This window comes from Ovis canadensis, chromosome 23 (genome assembly GCF_042477335.2).
Source record: "Ovis canadensis isolate MfBH-ARS-UI-01 breed Bighorn chromosome 23, ARS-UI_OviCan_v2, whole genome shotgun sequence".
In the NCBI taxonomy this organism is placed as follows: Eukaryota; Metazoa; Chordata; class Mammalia; order Artiodactyla; family Bovidae; genus Ovis; species Ovis canadensis.
The window spans coordinates 65570668-65587530 of NC_091267.1; the positions used below are offsets into that span (position 1 = coordinate 65570668).

A 16863-nucleotide genomic window follows, 5' to 3' on the forward strand; every position below is an offset into this window, starting at 1 on the left:
AATAATGTCTTATTCTCTTAGTAATAAGATAATAAATATAAAGAGAACATATAACATGCATTATTAATAGCATAACTTATTATTAACAATAAATATGAATATTGAAAATTATACTTAAATATAGGTCTAAAAATTCTAAAAGCACGATGTTACATAGTTTGTCCCTAGTATATAGTGAATTAAGGGGCAGGGAGGAGAGTTTGTGTCTTTGTCCTCAGCCTTTGAGTTAAACTAATCACCCTCAGGCTTATTTCTTCTAAAGTAAAACTGACTTTGCAAACAGGTTTTGAGGATTTAAAAATAAACTGGATTTACTTAATAGGTGTATTCTAATTACATTCCCACAACTAAATTAAAGAACAATGCCACTCAACAAATTGTGTGAGAGTATCATAAAATCAGAAACTTAGCTCTTAATTTTTTTTTTAGAATTTTATTAATCTTTTATCCTTTTTGCTTGTGCTCTCTTCTTTTTCAAAGGCTGAGTTAACCTCTGGTGGGATCATTTGCTGTCTCATTCTATTTAATTTGTTGGCCTGGCCCAGCTACTCTTAACATCTCAGATCAGAGTATTTTCTAAATTGAAAAAAAAAAAAGCCCTGAAGATTATCTTGCCCTCTGATCCTCCTTTTAAATGGATGAAGATTTTTTTTTTTTTATCAGTTAAGTGACTTGTACCAGTTTGTCAGAGTTTCTTGGTTCTAGATTTTCAGATTCCCAATCCCAAAGCTTTCCCGCCTAAGGTGACCACTTCATCCCAGTTTGCGAGGGATCTTTTCACTTTGGGCACTGGAGTTACCAAGTTCCAGGATACCCCTTAATTCCAGGGTAACCAAAATGGATGGTTTCCCTTCCATCACGCCTCTTGTACTGGTTTCTATGTTCTCTGCTCAGTCTCCTTTCTGCTTCTGATCTCTAACTTCCTTGTCCTGGTATTAAACAACTTGCAAACCAGAATGTTTATTCATAGAGCTAATATGCATCTCTGCAAGCCTCCACCTCATCCTCCTTTGCCTTCTTCAAATTATACCCAGCCTTCATCCATTTGTTCATTTAAGCAAAGTCTTAAATGCATGTTGTTGATCATTTTTAAATCACTTCATCAAATTACTTTTGAATAATGTATATTGTTTGTATGCTTCTCAGTTTTTCTATCTTCTGTGAAAGATTGGATCTTTCTTTTATTCATCACTATTTTGGCCAACTATAACAAGGAAAGTGTAAATATGGAAGGCCAAGTTTGTGAATGCGGGTGTATATGAAAGTACGTACTTTGGTGTTGGTGACAAAACAACATCGGATATGAAAGAATTCATAACAGCTGTGAGAATTCTACACCACCATCAATATTAGCAATATTTCTTTCCAGCAGCATACTTTTTCCTTAAGGCCACTGAAGTATAATATTATAACTTCTTCATAAAGCTGTTAGATAGAGCTATGGAATAGTTTTTGAGAATCAACTATAGACAAGTCCAGAATTTGGGAAGTGAATTATGAAAGTGGACTGATTTAAGTGTAAGAAGTAATTGACCTGAAATAAATTCAGCTTGTTAAGTCAGTGCAATCATAGATTTAATGTGATTTACAACTATAAAACTTGTATAGTTTTATAGTTTTAAGCTGTGAAAGTAAGGAATTAATTCCTGTAAACAACTTTGTTCCCATTTTTGTTGGCCATGATTCACTGTTTTGAGGTAACTCAATTTGTCTCATGTCAATTCAGTATATTAAAATTTTGTTGTCTAATTCATTGGGTAGAAACAAAGAGAATATACTGAGTATGAGGGCAATATTCATTAACTTTTCATATATGAATAGACTTCCATGAAAATAAAGTGCCTTTTTATCAGTTTATAGAAATGCATACTACTAGACCCTTTGAATACAGGTAGACTATACTCACTGGGTGTGTGAACTTGAGCAAAGTTGTTTAAGCTCTCTGAGGCCTCAGATCTCTGGACTCTGCTCTGGGACTAAGAATAGTACCTGCCTGATCAGGTTACCATTATCATTTAAGGGTCATAACTTGTCCAGACACCTGGGATTTAGCAGCCCATTCCTAAGAGGCATTAGTACTTTTCACCATTGCTAATATCATAAAGGTAGGTGGCTTAAGAATCTACTGAGTTCTCCCTTTCTGAACCAATTCTCTTTGGGTCCATTATACCAGAAAGATCTCCTGTCTATATTGATCCTAAACAGAAATCAAGAATTTGGGGCATTTTGAATTACTAAATTATTGAAATGCACCTGCAGGAAGCATGCTTGCAATGAAGAGGCAAACCCAGATAACACAGAGAGAATGTGCTAATGGGTCAGGTACATTGTGTTACTTTCAAACAGGACAGCTAATTCAAGGGTACTTACAACTCAGCTTGGTGTATCCATGTGGTCATAAGGGTTCTGGCAATAGAATGTCCTATTTTGTGCCCACTTCCTAATGTATTTGTGTATCACCTGCAGTTTTCTTACTTTTTCTTAAGATCAATTACAGATCTGGAAACGATTAAATATGATTTCCTTCTGTTCTTTGACCATTTGAGTTTTGTAGTTTTTTTTTTCTATCCCTGTAGAAAATTCATGCTTGTAATGTGACTTTTTTAGAAGGATGGAGATAATAATAGTAAGTGCCTTAAAGAAAAGAGCAAAATTATTTATATTGCATAGTAATTCACGAGTATTACCTCATGTGATCCTCACAACTCAAATAGAATTTTGCATATTGGATATTGTTTTAAATGTATTTTAGAAATACAGGAACACAGTTGTCTATCTCTTGTTTATCTGGTTCAATAAACTCTTTTCCCTTGGTAAGTAAGTCATTGAAGAAATTTGGTAAGGACAATAGCAATGACAGAATATCTCTAAAAATAAGCATGCGTTTAATATAATTAAAGTAGACTTTCATGCTGTCCATCCAGATGGGTAAACTGAGTAAACTTCTCCCTAAACTTCTTCACCACAAGGTGGGGATGGTCTTATAGTATGCAGTTTGCAGACTGACCAACCTGGCCTTCTGTGGGTCTCAAACTTTTGTGGCCTGAGTTTCAAAAACATCAGTCATCCATCTTCATGGCAGATGAAGTCTGTGGAAGAGAAATTTTAAAAAAAATTAGTTCCCGCTTCCTGGAAGTCATTATTGAATATCCCTGCAGAGAAGAAGTGGTGAATCTCCACAATCCAATAATAAAGTGTGAAATCTGGAATGACTCTGGATAAGAGGCAGCTAGCTTCCAGTCTGGAAGTTTCCCCAACCCTCTGCCACTGATAAGGGGGCTGAAGTATAAAAGGAGCTGTGTGACATTTTCTTTTCCCTGTGAGCTGGAGCATTTATGCAGAATACTTTTAAAGAGCTCGCCAATGCACAGTCCTTCCAGGCCTGGAAATAGAGTGCTGCCAGCTGCCAGAACCCAGGGTGAACTCCCTCCTGATTTGTAGAAACTACACTACTTCTGTTTCATTCTTAAATAATGTGGCATTGTCTGTCTTTATAACCATGCTTTGTCTCTCACTCGGCTTTGTAGTTGTGATTTCCTTCCTGATTTTATCAGTACTGATACTTCTATTTTTTGCTATATAATATTCCATTTTATGACCCAGTTCAGTTCACTTCAGTCGCTCAGTCCTGTCTGACTCTTTGAGACCCCATGAATCGCAGCACCCCAGGCCTCCCGTCCATCAGCAACTCCCGGAGTTCACTCAGACTCACGTCCATCGAGTCCGTGATGCCATCCAGCCATCTCATCTTCTGTCGTCCCCTTCTCCTCCTGCCCTCAATCCCTCTCAGCATCAGAGTCTTTTCCAATGATTCAACTCTTTGCATGAGGTGGCCAAAGTACTGGAGTTTCAGCTTCAGCATCATTCCTTCCAAAGAAATCCCAGGGCTGATCTCCTTCAGAATGGACTGGTTGGATCTCCTTGCAGTCCAAGGGACTCTCAAGAGTCTTCTCCAACACCACAGTTCAAAAGCATCAATTCTTCAGCACTCAGCCTTCTTCACAGTCCAACTCTCACATCCATACATGACCACAGGAAAAACCATAGCCTTGACTAGACGGACCTTAGTCGGCAAAGTGATGTCTCTGCTTTTGAATATACTATCTAGGTTGGTCATAACTTTTCTTCCAAGGAACAAGTGTCTTTTAATTTCATGGCTGCAATCACCATCTGCAGTGATTTGGGAGCCCAAAAAAATAAACTCTGACACTGTTTCCACTGTTTCTCCAACTATTTCCCATGAAGTGATGGGACCAGATGCCATGATCTTCATTTTCTGAATATTGAGCTTTAGGCCAACATTTTCACTCTCCTCTTTCCCTTTCATCAAGAGGCTTTTGAGTTCCTCTTCACTTTCTGCCATAAGGGTGGTGTCATCTGCATATCTGAGGTGATTGATATTTCTCCCGGCAATCTTGATTCCAGCTTGTGTTTCTTCCAGTCCAGCATTTCTCATAATGTACTCTGCATGTAAGTTAAATAAGTAGGGTGACAATATACAGCCTTGACGTACTCCTTTTCCTATTGGAACCTGTCTGTTGTTTCATGTCCAGTTCTAACTGTTGCCTCCTGACCTGCATACAGATTTCTCAAGAGGTAAGTCAGGCGGTCCGGTATTCCCATCTCTTTCAGATTTTTCCACAGTTTATTGTGATCCACACAGTCAAAGGCTTTGGCGTAGTCAATAAAGCAGAAATAGATGTTTTTCTGGTACTCTCTTGCTTTTTCCATGACCCAGTGGATGTTGGCAATTTGATCTCTGGTTCCTCTGCCTTTTGTAAAACCAGCTTGAACATCTGGAAGTTCATGGTTCACGTGTTGCTGAAGCCTGGCTTGGAGAATTTTGAGCATTACTTTACTAGCATGTGAGATGAGTGCAATTGTGCAGTAGTTTGAGCATTCTTTGGCATTGCCTTTCTTTGGGATTGGAATGAAAACTGACCTTTTCCAGTCCTGTGGCCACTGCTGAGTTTTCCAAATTTGCTGACATATTGAGTGCAGCACTTTCACAGCATCATCTTTCAGGATTTGAAACAGCTCAACTGGAATTCCATCACCTCCACTAGCTTTGTTCGTAGTGATGCTTTCTAAGGCCCACTTGACTTCACATTCCAGGATGTCTGGCTCTAGATGAGTGATCACACCATCATGATTATCTGGGTCATGAAGATCTTTTTTGTACAGTTCTTCTGTGTATTCTTGCCACCTCTTCTTAATATCTTCAGCTTCTGTTAGGTCCATACCATTTCTGTCCTTTATCAAGCCCATCTTTGCATGAAATATTCCCTTGGTATCTCTAATTTTCTTGAAGAGATCTGTCGTCTTTCCCATTCTGTTGTTTTCCTCTATTTCTTTGCATTGATCGCTGAAGAAGGCTTCCTTATCTCTTCTTGCTATTCTCTGGAACTCTGCATTCAGATGCTTATATCTTTCCTTTTCTCCTTTGCTTTTTGCTTCTCTTCTTTTCACAGCTATTTGTAAGGCCTCCCCAGACAGCCATTTTGCTTTTTTGCATTTCTTTTCCATGGGGATGGCCTTGATCCCTGTCTCCTGTACAATGTCACGAACCTCATTCAGTTTATCAAGTTTCCCTGGAGAAGGAAATGGAAACCCACTCCAGTATTCTTGCCTGGAGAATTCCATGGGCAGAGGAGCCTGGTGGGCTACATACAGTCCAGGGGGTTGCAAAGAGTAGGACATGCCTGCATGACTAACACACACACACACGTATTACAGTTTATCAACAACTTCAAGATTCTGATATTTCCAATTTAGTGCTACTCTGGACAACACAGCTGTGAACATTTTCTACTATAAATCAAGATACACTTGGACAGGAGCTTTTTCAGACTGTATACTTTGGAGACTCATTACTGGTGTATAGAATATGTATGTCTTCAATTCTTCCTATTTCTATTTCCCTTAGCAGTGAATGACAGTGTGAATTGCTGCACATCCTTGCAATCACTTGCATTGTCATACATTTTACTTTTGCCAATCTGGTGGATCAGTATATGATATCTCAGGGTGATTTTAATTTGGATTTTACTAATCACTAATGAACTAGAGGAAATGGCAACCCACTCCAGTATTCTTGCCTGGAGAATCCCAGGGATGAGGGAGCCTGGCAGGCTGCCGTCTATGGGGTCGCACAGAATCAGACACGACTGAAGCGATTTAGCAGGAGCAGCAGTGAACTTGAACACCTTTTCATATACTTATAATAACTATGATCTGCTTTTTATGATGTCTTTCAACTTTTTTTCCTTTGGATGAGCAATGTTATTTAAAAATAAAATAAAATAGAGTTGGAGATTTTCTCTTCTAAGATTTGCAGTAGGGAGTTCAAGCACAATTCCAAAGTTGAATTCTTTAGTTGATAGCAATTGTTATTTTTATCTGTCATGTAATTAAAAACCTTTATTCCATTTAAATGTCTTTTTCTTTTCCAAATAAGTCTTGGCAGTTTCTTTTTCTCATCTTCTTATTCATCCCCCCTCAGATGAAGTAATGTAAGGCTTGTAATTTAGAGCTTAGAACAGTCTCTTAGGAAAGGAGGAAACCAAGGGGATTGTCCTTGGCCTCTAAGCTTTAGAAATCTCCCACTTTGCATTGGAGATTACTATTGTTTAAAATCTCTTCTGAGGCCACCCTTAAAGAATTTAGGAAAAGGAAACTTCATGAGATGCCAGACTTAATGTTAAAAACAAGTTGTTGGGCATCGATTGAGCAGATTTAAAGAACATAATGACAAGTAAGGGGAAAGGAGGTGATTTCACCTACCAGTGCTAAAAATGTCATTAGAATGATTTATATGCCATCAACTCATTACTCTCCTGACTATCACCAAGGATCTCCAAGGCAACAAGAATTATTCTTTACACATAACCCTCAGGCTTTATCTCCATCTTCTGAAGCAATTTTTCTATTCTTTCTGACCTGATTATTTCCACGTGGATGGAAGTATTTAGATGAGACAGATATAGTACACTACTGCTTACCATACTGTCCAGGTTTAACCTTAGACAGTCATACAGCTTTGATGAAAGCAACAGATGCTGTACTGTCTTACGTTTATTTATAACCATTATTGCAGGAATATGGCAAGGACTGTATTCTTCTGATTCATTAGATTGGGAGCCAGAAATAAGATCCCTTAGTATACTCAGGAAGAATGATGAATTTTATGGATTTAGGTTCTACCATTTCCTGATTTTTTTTAGACTTTATTTCCTCTTATACTTCTTGTTACTGTTGCCTGGGTGTGTATGAAACTCTCGTCCTTCCTGACTCTTCCTATCCATGATGCCTGTAACTACTTGTTTTATTTTTAGTGTTCTTTGTTCTTCCTCTTTCTTCTTTTCAAATAAGTTACAATTGTTAAGAGTCTATGGCTAGAACTTATAGAACTATCCTCTTAAAGCACACTGTAGAAGAATATTACTATAAAATATACTGAAAAACAAAATTAGAAATCAAGTGATTAAGCGACTAAACTTTAGGCAGCTGTATATAGATGTGCAAATTTTCTTGTAACAGAGATGAAATAAATTCAGATACTTAAGGCCAGCATTCCTTTTAGGTTCTACTCATACTGAAAAAAAAATAAGTAAAATAAGTTGGTTTTTTTTTTTTTTTTTTGGTAAAGGGGTTGTAATCATTATTTTATAAGAGGAAGTGAAATGTACCTATGTGTTTCCATGAGTATTTCAGTCCCCAGAGGCCCCTTTGAGAATGTATCTTTCATGGATTTTATCGGTTTAGTTTTTAGGCCCAGAGTTCTGTAAAAAGTGGACAAATCATTATCCATACCTGACCTCAGCCATCTCCCAGTCTTGCTTACCCACAACTTCCCCAGCTGTCCCAGGCACCACTCCATAGAGAACTTGGTTGTCCGAGTGTATCTTGCAGCCACTCAGCGAGGGTCTTGACTGAGGGATGTGAGGCTGATTTCTCACTATCTTTGTACTCATTTTTACTTGAGCGTTTTCTTCATTAGTATAAAGTTCACAAAGAATTATCAACAAGGCTCATTTAGAATATGGAAGTAGAGAGTCCTAAAGTGTCCTAGCTAGACTTGTCTTCAAGTCAGCCTTCTAATTCCCACTTCAAAAATGACTTGCATCAAACAGCATAAAAACAACAGAGCAAAGGCTGGAACAGTCTTCTTTTCTTTCTTCTTCCTCTTGGGATAGTAACCATTGTGATTTCACTTCTATTTTGTAGTTTACAAGTATGTGTTTGTGCATCATTGTGTCCCTTTAATCTTCACTGTCCTGCTAAATTAGGCTGAACAAATAAGAGCCGTATTTTATAAACAAAAATGAAGGCTTTGGTTTAGAGTATAGCTTGAACTGAAATCTTAATCTGCATGCAATTCTACACAACTTTAACATATTAATCTGCTCCAAAGGAGTTTCGGATAGACCGCTCTGGGAATTATTATGCCATCAAATATGTAAATTTAAAACTTGCAAGTAATTAAAAAGGCTGACATTAGAAACAGTAGAAACAAGAGGGTTCAAATAATTTCATTTGGGGAAAAATTATATCAAAGTTGCTAATTCAGTACACAGAATAATTCTGGAAAATTGTACTAGATCAAGAAAGAAGAAAAAGAGTAAGGAAAATTTTCAGTATATCCCAAAAAAGAACAGTGGACTGATAACACACAGATCAGTGTGTTGGACCTATGATTTGCCTCACAGTCACCATTTACTCTCTTTGGGGGAAACTGACTATGCTTTTCTCCTAGGCAAGTAGACCTCCCACGAATACATTAAGGTTGTATACCGTCATCCTGCTTACTTAACTTATATACAGAGTACATCATACAACATCTTGGGCTGGAAGAATCACAAGCTGGAATCAAGATTGCCAGGAGAAATATCAATAACCTCAGATATCCAGGTGATACCACGCCAGTGGCAGAAAGCAAAGAACTAAAAAACCCCTTGATGAAGGTGAAAGAAGAGAGTGAAAAAGTTGAATTAAAACTCAACGTTCAAAAAACTGAGGTCATGGCATCAGGTCCCATCATTTCTTGATACTTAGTTGGGGAAAAAAATGGGAAAAATGGAAATTGCTGTTTCCATTTCACTTTATTGGGCTCCAAAATCACTGCACATGATGACTGCAGCCACAAAATCAAAAGTCACTTTTTCCTTGGAAGAAAAGCTATGCCAAACTGAGACAGGGAACAGTATATTAAAAAGCAGAGACATCATTTCACCAACAAAGGTCCATATAGTCAAAGCTATGGTTTTCCCAGTAGTCATGAAATGTGTGAATTAGACCACATAAAGGCTGAGCACCAAATAATTGATGTTTTCAAACTGTGGTGCTGGAGAATACTCTTGAGAATCCCTTGGACAGCAAGGAGCTCAAACCAGTCAATCCTAAAGGAAATCAACCCTGAATGCTTATTGGAAGTGACATGACTCAGTCGTGTCCAGCTCTTTGCAATCTCATAGACTCTGCAGTCCATGGAATTCTCCAGACCAGAATACTAGAGTGGGTAGCCTTTCCCTTCTCCAGGGGATCTTCCCAACGCAGGGGTCGAACCCAGGTCTCCCACATTGCAGGTGGATTCTTTATCAACTGAGCTATCATGGAAAGCCCATTTATTGGAAGGACTGATGCTAAAACTGAAGCTCCAATAATTTTGCCACCTGATGCAAAGAGCTGTCTCATTGGAAAAACTCTGATGCTGGGAAGGATTGAAGGCAGGAGCAATAGTGAGTAACAGAGGATGAGATGGTTGGATGGTGTCACCAACTCAGTAGTCATGAATTTGAGCAAACTTCAGGAGATGGTGAAGGGCAGGAAAGCCTGATGTCCTGCAGTCCATGGGATCACAAAGAGTCAGACATGACTTAGTGAAACAATTTATGAAGACAGATGCATTCTGTTTTCTTTTTTGCCTAAGAGAATGTTTTATCAGTTAAAAAATGAGAGTTGTATAACTTAGTCTAGAAACACCTGGAAACCATTGAACAACTTTGAGTTAGGAGACCCAGACCACATCCAGCAATAGCAGCATCATTTCCAGAGACACTGTTGTCAATATCATGATTCTGTAGCCTTTTGAGCAGCATATGGACTGTCCCCTTTAATTCTCTCAGCACCTCGGAAGCAAGTATGGTTTCTATCTCCATTTTCCAAATGAAAGTAAGCCCTGTTTCTTAATCATGGTATTACTGGCTAAGTCCATGGGCTTGCCAAAGAGCTGGACATGACTTAGCGGCCAGCCAACAACAATGCCACAAACAATAAAACTAGGTTTCCAAGAATCACTACCAGTAGGAAATCTATTGGATAATCTATTGAATTAATCTGTTACGGACTTCTTGGACACTTTGTATACCTCCTTCAACTATGGTTGAATTTGGCCACTTCTAAATTTCTATGATTTCCACCATGGATCTGCTGTTCCTTTCCCTCCTCAGTGGAAAAGAATCTCTTTCTGTCCTCTAGGCTCATTTAGCACTTAGACCATCAATTGCAACTTATATGTACATTAATATAAAATATATTAATTAAATATAAAATATATTTATATAATTGTAAAAATATATTTTAGTAGTATACAGATAATTAAATTGTATATGTATATTATTTATACATATACATGTAAATATATCCTATATATTATTTTCATTGGTATGTTTGATTATTTTAAGAGTAGGTTTTAACACCCAACGACTAGTTTGTTGACACTGTCCAATAAGGGCTGGTTGTATGATCTTGGGCAAGCAATTTAAACCCTATTGTGAGAAATATGGTGAAATAATATCCAAGTCACAATACTACTGTGAAGATGAGATAATTTGAGGCAGAGCTTTACAACTTGCAAAGTTCTCTGTAATATAAAATATGATTATATTTTTTTACCCGCCACAGCGCTAAAGCTCTGGGTGTTGTTGGAGCTCAATAAATACTGTGGGACTGAATTCAATTTAGGAGTGAGTGACAGCCTAAAAAAGTGAGAGATGAGATGAGAATTTATTGTTGGCTTTCCTGGCATTCCACCTCTCCATACATGTCGACTTTTCTTCCTTTTCCTCCTTTCTTGCTATCTTCTTTCCTGTTGTATTTAATCTCTCTCTTTTTCCTTCACTCATTAGTTTCTCTGCAAACTTTAGGGACATGTCAGCGGCACATCAGTGACTTGTGAGGTGGAAATGTTGTTGATACTGAGTTCAAGTTTGTAAATTACTTCCTACCAATCATGAGATGCATGGACTGGTGGATGTTGGAAGCTGCCCTAAGACCTTTCAGATCTGTAGGGTAGGTGCCCTGGTCCAGACAATGTGTAGTCCTACAGTCAGACGACTATTCACTAGTCTTGGGATGGTGAATTAAGTGCTGGTGGCCATTGTGCACTGAACACTATGCAGACCGAGGGACCTCATCCCATGTAACTCTGCTACACGCAGACCTTTATGATTCCTTTTACAGTCCCTCAGGATAATGCAGTGCAAATCATCTTCTAGGCTAGCCAATACCTAAAAAGTCTATTAATTCATTGTAAATACCCACAAATGATAGGGTACGATGTATAGTTATAGTTGCTGAACTCCAAATAATTTAAGCTTATTTATAATTTTTCAGCTCAATTTCTCACATCATCCAAATCTGCAGAGTTTTCTAAAGGTAGCTGGTTAATGAAGGATGTTTTAAATATCATCTCTGCTTCCCTCGTGGCTCAGATGGTAGAGAATCTGCCTGCAATGCAGGAGACTCAGCTTTGATCTCTGGGTTAGGATGTTCTCCTGGAGAAAGGAAAGGCTACCTACTCCAGTTTTCTTGCCTGGAGAATTCCATGGACTGAGGAGACTGGTGGGCTGCAGTTCATGGAATTGCAAAGAGTTGAACAGGACTGAGTGACTAACACTTTCACTTTCACTTTTCATCATTAGTTCAGTTCAGTCACTCAGTCGTGTCCGACTCTTTGCGACCCCATGAATCGCAGCACGCCAGGCCTCCCTGTCCATCACCAACTCCCGGAGTTCACTCAGATTCACATCCATCAAGTCAGTGATGCCATCCAGCCATCTCATCCTCTGTCGTCCCCTTCTCCTCCTGCCCCCAATCCCTCCCAGCATCAAAGTCTTTTCCAATGAGTCAACTCTTCACGTGAGGTGGCCAAAGTACTGGAGTTTCAGCTTTAGCATTAGACAGGTGTTATTAGAAAAGTGACCCTCTGGGGTTCCCTCTTTAACAACAAGCTGGTTTTCAGTTTGAAATTCAAGCTTGTCTCAGGCTAATGTGGAAAGTAATCAGCTTAATGGCATTCAGAGCCTTTCATTTCTCTACTCACATTTCTGCTGGTTCTTGAGCCAGGGAAGTTCTTATTGAAATGTGCAATGACTTGATGTATAGCTGCAGACCCCCAAGCTCATGGACCTGTGTTGGAAGTGACCGTGGCTTGTAAGGAGTGGCACCAGCTCTAAGGCTTCAAATCAGAACAAATGGCCCGTGCTTGGGGCTGACCTGGCCTCCTTTGCATTTTTACTATCTAATTGTCTATCACTTTTTGGAGCTAGACAAAAGCAGACTCAAGGCAGAGCTGTTACTTTCTTTGACACCTTCAATATATCAAAATAAGGCAGGTTTTGGTATGAAGTTTCCCAAATGGAAACACTCTCTTTTATATAGACAACTGCCAGCTGTGAAATTGAGACTGGTAAGGAAGTCAATGAGGAGAAAAACATTTCAGGAATAGCCATGGGAAAGGACAGGATGAAGAGAATTACAACTCCTCTTCTTAATGTCTTTTACAGTTTTTTAAAGACTTTTTCATGGTAGGATACATGAGGCCTTTGTGGCGTGGTTTCAGAAGCATTAGTAAAGTCCAAGACACGTGTTTCCAAGCAACTAGCCTTGAGAATGTAATTGACACTAGTAATCACCACTAGGTAGCTGAGAGATGGAGGATTCAGAAGGGGTCCTTTTGCCATGGGATCTCTCTCATACCCTAAAAGTAGCCTTGAAACAATTTATTTTATAAGTGGATGATTCCAGGACCTCCTATTTTGGTAAGTTTTCATGAGAACATGAATTTTTTTTTAATCTATTTTGTTTTCTCTTGCCACCCCAGGGCCTCCAATAGCTAGCATAAAATAGGTACTTTGTAAATAGATTTTGATCAATTTGCAATAAAATCACTGGAGATGAGAAGGCACTCATCCTTCTGAACCACTCAAAACCACTTGGAACAAAATTCCCAGAAATGAATCTGTCTCCTTTATATCAAGCACTTCTCAAGAACTTGTCACAAAATGCCAGAGATGAAATAACGAATGTTTAACAAAAACACTTTTTTAAGCTTATAAAATGCAGAGATTACACAAAGTTTTAAGAATATATGCATGTGTACATATATATGTGTGTAGATATACATATATATAGATATATTTACATATATATTTTTCTTTCTCAAAAGAGAAAGACCTTTTTAGTAAATGTCTGAATAATAAGTTTGCTTTCCTTGGCAAGATAAACACTATTGTCAGTTTGGTTTAACATCACTATTACACCTTGTAGTTTGAGTGATCATTTAGAGTAATAGTTATAAGTTACAAAATTGAATGAGAAGTGGAAAGTAAACAGAATAAGAGTTAGTAATAATTCTGATTGTTACAAATCTTCTCAGATTTAACATATAGTCTATGACTTATGAGATAAAGGGTTATAAAAAAATATTTTTAACTTGACAAGATACCTCTAAATTTAGCCCACCTTGCCGAGAAATGCCCCATTTCCATAACCTTAATTGGTTTCTTTCTCTTATTTCATTCCCTCTTACCTCTGTATTCTTTTAAAGTATGTTTTTCATCAAAGGTCGCCTATATTCTATTGTTATTGCGTAGAAACCTATAGTGAATGGTCTCAAAATTTGTATCTCTTAAGCAGCATTTTTTCATAGCTGAATTGTAATTATGTGAGAAATCTAGGGTGTGTAAAGGTTGGAATAAGCTAGATAAAGAAAACCGGCTTCATTTGCCAAAATATCAGCTGTTCTGTGAGGGCTGATTTTCTTCCTAGGGTGAAGTCTACAGTGTGAGCCGTATGGAAGGTCACTCAAATATCAAGAAGGGCTAAAGAACACAACTTATAACCCAGCACTTGGGCCTGTTTCTGTCTAGGAGAACAGAGTCTGATCAGCACATCAGAATGAAAGTGATTTAGACTAGAGTGTAGACACTGAAGCTGGACCACCTTGGTTCCAATTCCAGTTCTTCTCTTTACTGGAGACACAGCCCTGGGAACGTTTCTGTCCCTCAGGTTTTCCGTTTCTAATAACAGAAACCATCATATGTCTGATCTTGTGTTTTGTGTAATAATTAAATGTTTGACATATGTTGAGTGCTTAGAACTTGGCATGTAATAAAAGTCATGAAATGTGAACTTTTAATACTCTTGAGTGTAAGAACCTGTTCCTTACTGGAGAGAGAGAGATTGATTTAGAAAAGTTCACCAAATATTTTTAAAGATGAGCTTAGGGAAGCCTGATTCTCCTCCTAACCTGTGAGGACAATTACTGCCCTTCCAGTACATGCCCAAGGGACTGGAGGCAGTCTCTTGGTCTTGTAGGAGATGATTTTTTTTTTCCTCTCTACCCTTCTAGGTTCTCTTGGCTGGTTTATGCAGTAAATTGACATGAGACAGATTTAAGTGCATATGTCCTGGAGCCCCACAGGGACAATGAGAGGCTCAGAGACACCTCAACTGTTAGGCAATTGAGACTTCTATGCCTTCTACTCCATTCTCAGTTGAGCTGAGAATTGAGCAGGGGTCTGGGGCTTCAAAGGGAAGAAAGACAATTCAGAAGAAGATGGGAAGAGCATGTGTTTGGTAAACCAATGTTTGCCAGGCCATGCAGAGACAATGGGCACAGAGAAGACTCAGCACAGAGGTTTTATGAAGCTGTCCCAGCATATCACTCCAAGCCCATGCTCTTTACGTTATCTCTGGTGATGGTAAATTCTTTCAGACAGTTAAGAGGGAGGTAAAAAGCTCTTCTTGAGTCTTTTGGGCCCCATTGTCCTCAGCTTAACATAATCCAATGCCCAAGTGGAACATTTTGGGGAGGCTCATTCTGAATCTTTTCAATCTAATCCAGCACCCTGATGGCTGGCAGGTTTGACTTTTTATAGGTATGTAAATGGTTTTGAAGGACACACGGAGGCATATGTAAAAAGTTGAGAGTTTCTTTGAACAAAAATCTATTTGAATTGGGCAGCATCCCTTCTGGCAGAAATAAAGGAGTTCTGAAGAGCTGCACAAAAGTGAAGACTTTTACAGGCAGAAGAGAGCAGGAACAATGAGGTTCTATTAGGAACAAAACTGGGTTGGTTATGGCAATGTTAATCTCCTTTAGGAAGGTCTGTCAGGTAGACTGCCTAACTAGTGCTGATATGGTGATTCCTGATGGGTTTAAGATTCTATTTCTGGGAGAGCCAAAACTGGAATTAAGTCTTTGGTGATCAGGGGCTTAGCATAAGTGACTCCATTTTGAGACAGTTGTCTTTTTTTGAACAGTGGTTATGAACTTACTAATGATTTGATTGACCTCTGATCGTCACTCTTGAATCTCTGGTTTGTTGTTTGACCAATATGCTATCCATGGGATTCCAGACCACATGGTCCCAATGCCTCACTCCTTTGACCTCACTTCATTTCGCTATGACTGCCACTCACCTTCTTCTCAGCCTGTATGTGTTTTAATGGAAAGATGAATCAACACTGTGGCCCCCTTCCTGTAAACTGACAGCTATTACCTGTGTTTTCTCCTGCCCTTAACACTCCAAATAATTGTATTCAAAGATCCTGCAGTTAACTCAGCCTTGCAATTCCCAAAGCTCTCAAAGCTTTAGGGAAATTAAATTAAAATATGGTTGCACTCTGCTTCTTATTCATTTAGTAAGGGCATATTCTTTGCAGGCTTATGGGGTTAGCTAGTGATTGTGTCTTCTGAAAATCGAGAAAGTAAGAGATACCTCCGCTGTCTTCTGGACCAACCTCACACTGAAAGTTGAAATGACCTTGTAATGCACATGTCAAAATTATCCTATTGGTCTGCATTGACATCAAAAAAAAATTTTCTGCTTTTCTTTTATCCTCTGTAGAGGACTCATTCCACATATTTATGACAAAGATTCAATGAAAAAAAAACAATGTAAATTTGTCCTTTCTTCGCATCCTAGAATATTACTAACAGTGAAGTTCTAACAACGTTTTATGTCTGGCCAATATTACCTGTTTTGTATTCACCAAAATATCTTCATCCCCTGATCAAAGCACTAACCACTCCTGTTGTTTTTATTTATTTGGATTGAATTATTTGAATGAATATGCCTGTTACCTTTAAATCAACTTAAGTCAGTTGATAAGCAGTATTATTACAATGGCAACTATTTAAAGAAACATATTAAACATTTTTGGAACAAGAAAATTACACTAGAATAAAAGATGCTGAGAATTTCCTAAACTTTTAAAGACATGATAATTTTTTGATTAATATATGGGAAGAATTTTATGCATATATGCATGCACGCATGCTAAGTCTCTTCAGTCATGCCAATTCTTTGCAACGCTATGCACTGTAGCCCTCCAGGCTCCTCTGTGCATCAGATTCTTCAGGCGACAATACTGGAGTGGGTTGCCATGATCTCCTCCACAGGATCTTCCTGACCCAGGGATGAAATCTGAATCTCTTATGTTCTCTGGATTGGCAGGCAGATTCTTTACCACTAGCACTGTCTGGGAAGCCCACGTGTGCATAACAGTTAACTAAGAAAATAGAAATTTTAACAGATCACTGAAAATATTGCCTATATATAGAATATTTTATCTACA

General features: G+C 38.4%; 1 protein-coding gene across 1 annotated transcript in view; it reads left to right on the top strand.

Moving 5' to 3' along the window:
- Positions 1–16863, top strand: part of DCC (DCC netrin 1 receptor) — a 1287746-nt gene that overhangs the window by 241358 nt on the left and 1029525 nt on the right. The gene's annotated exons all lie outside the window — the stretch shown is intronic.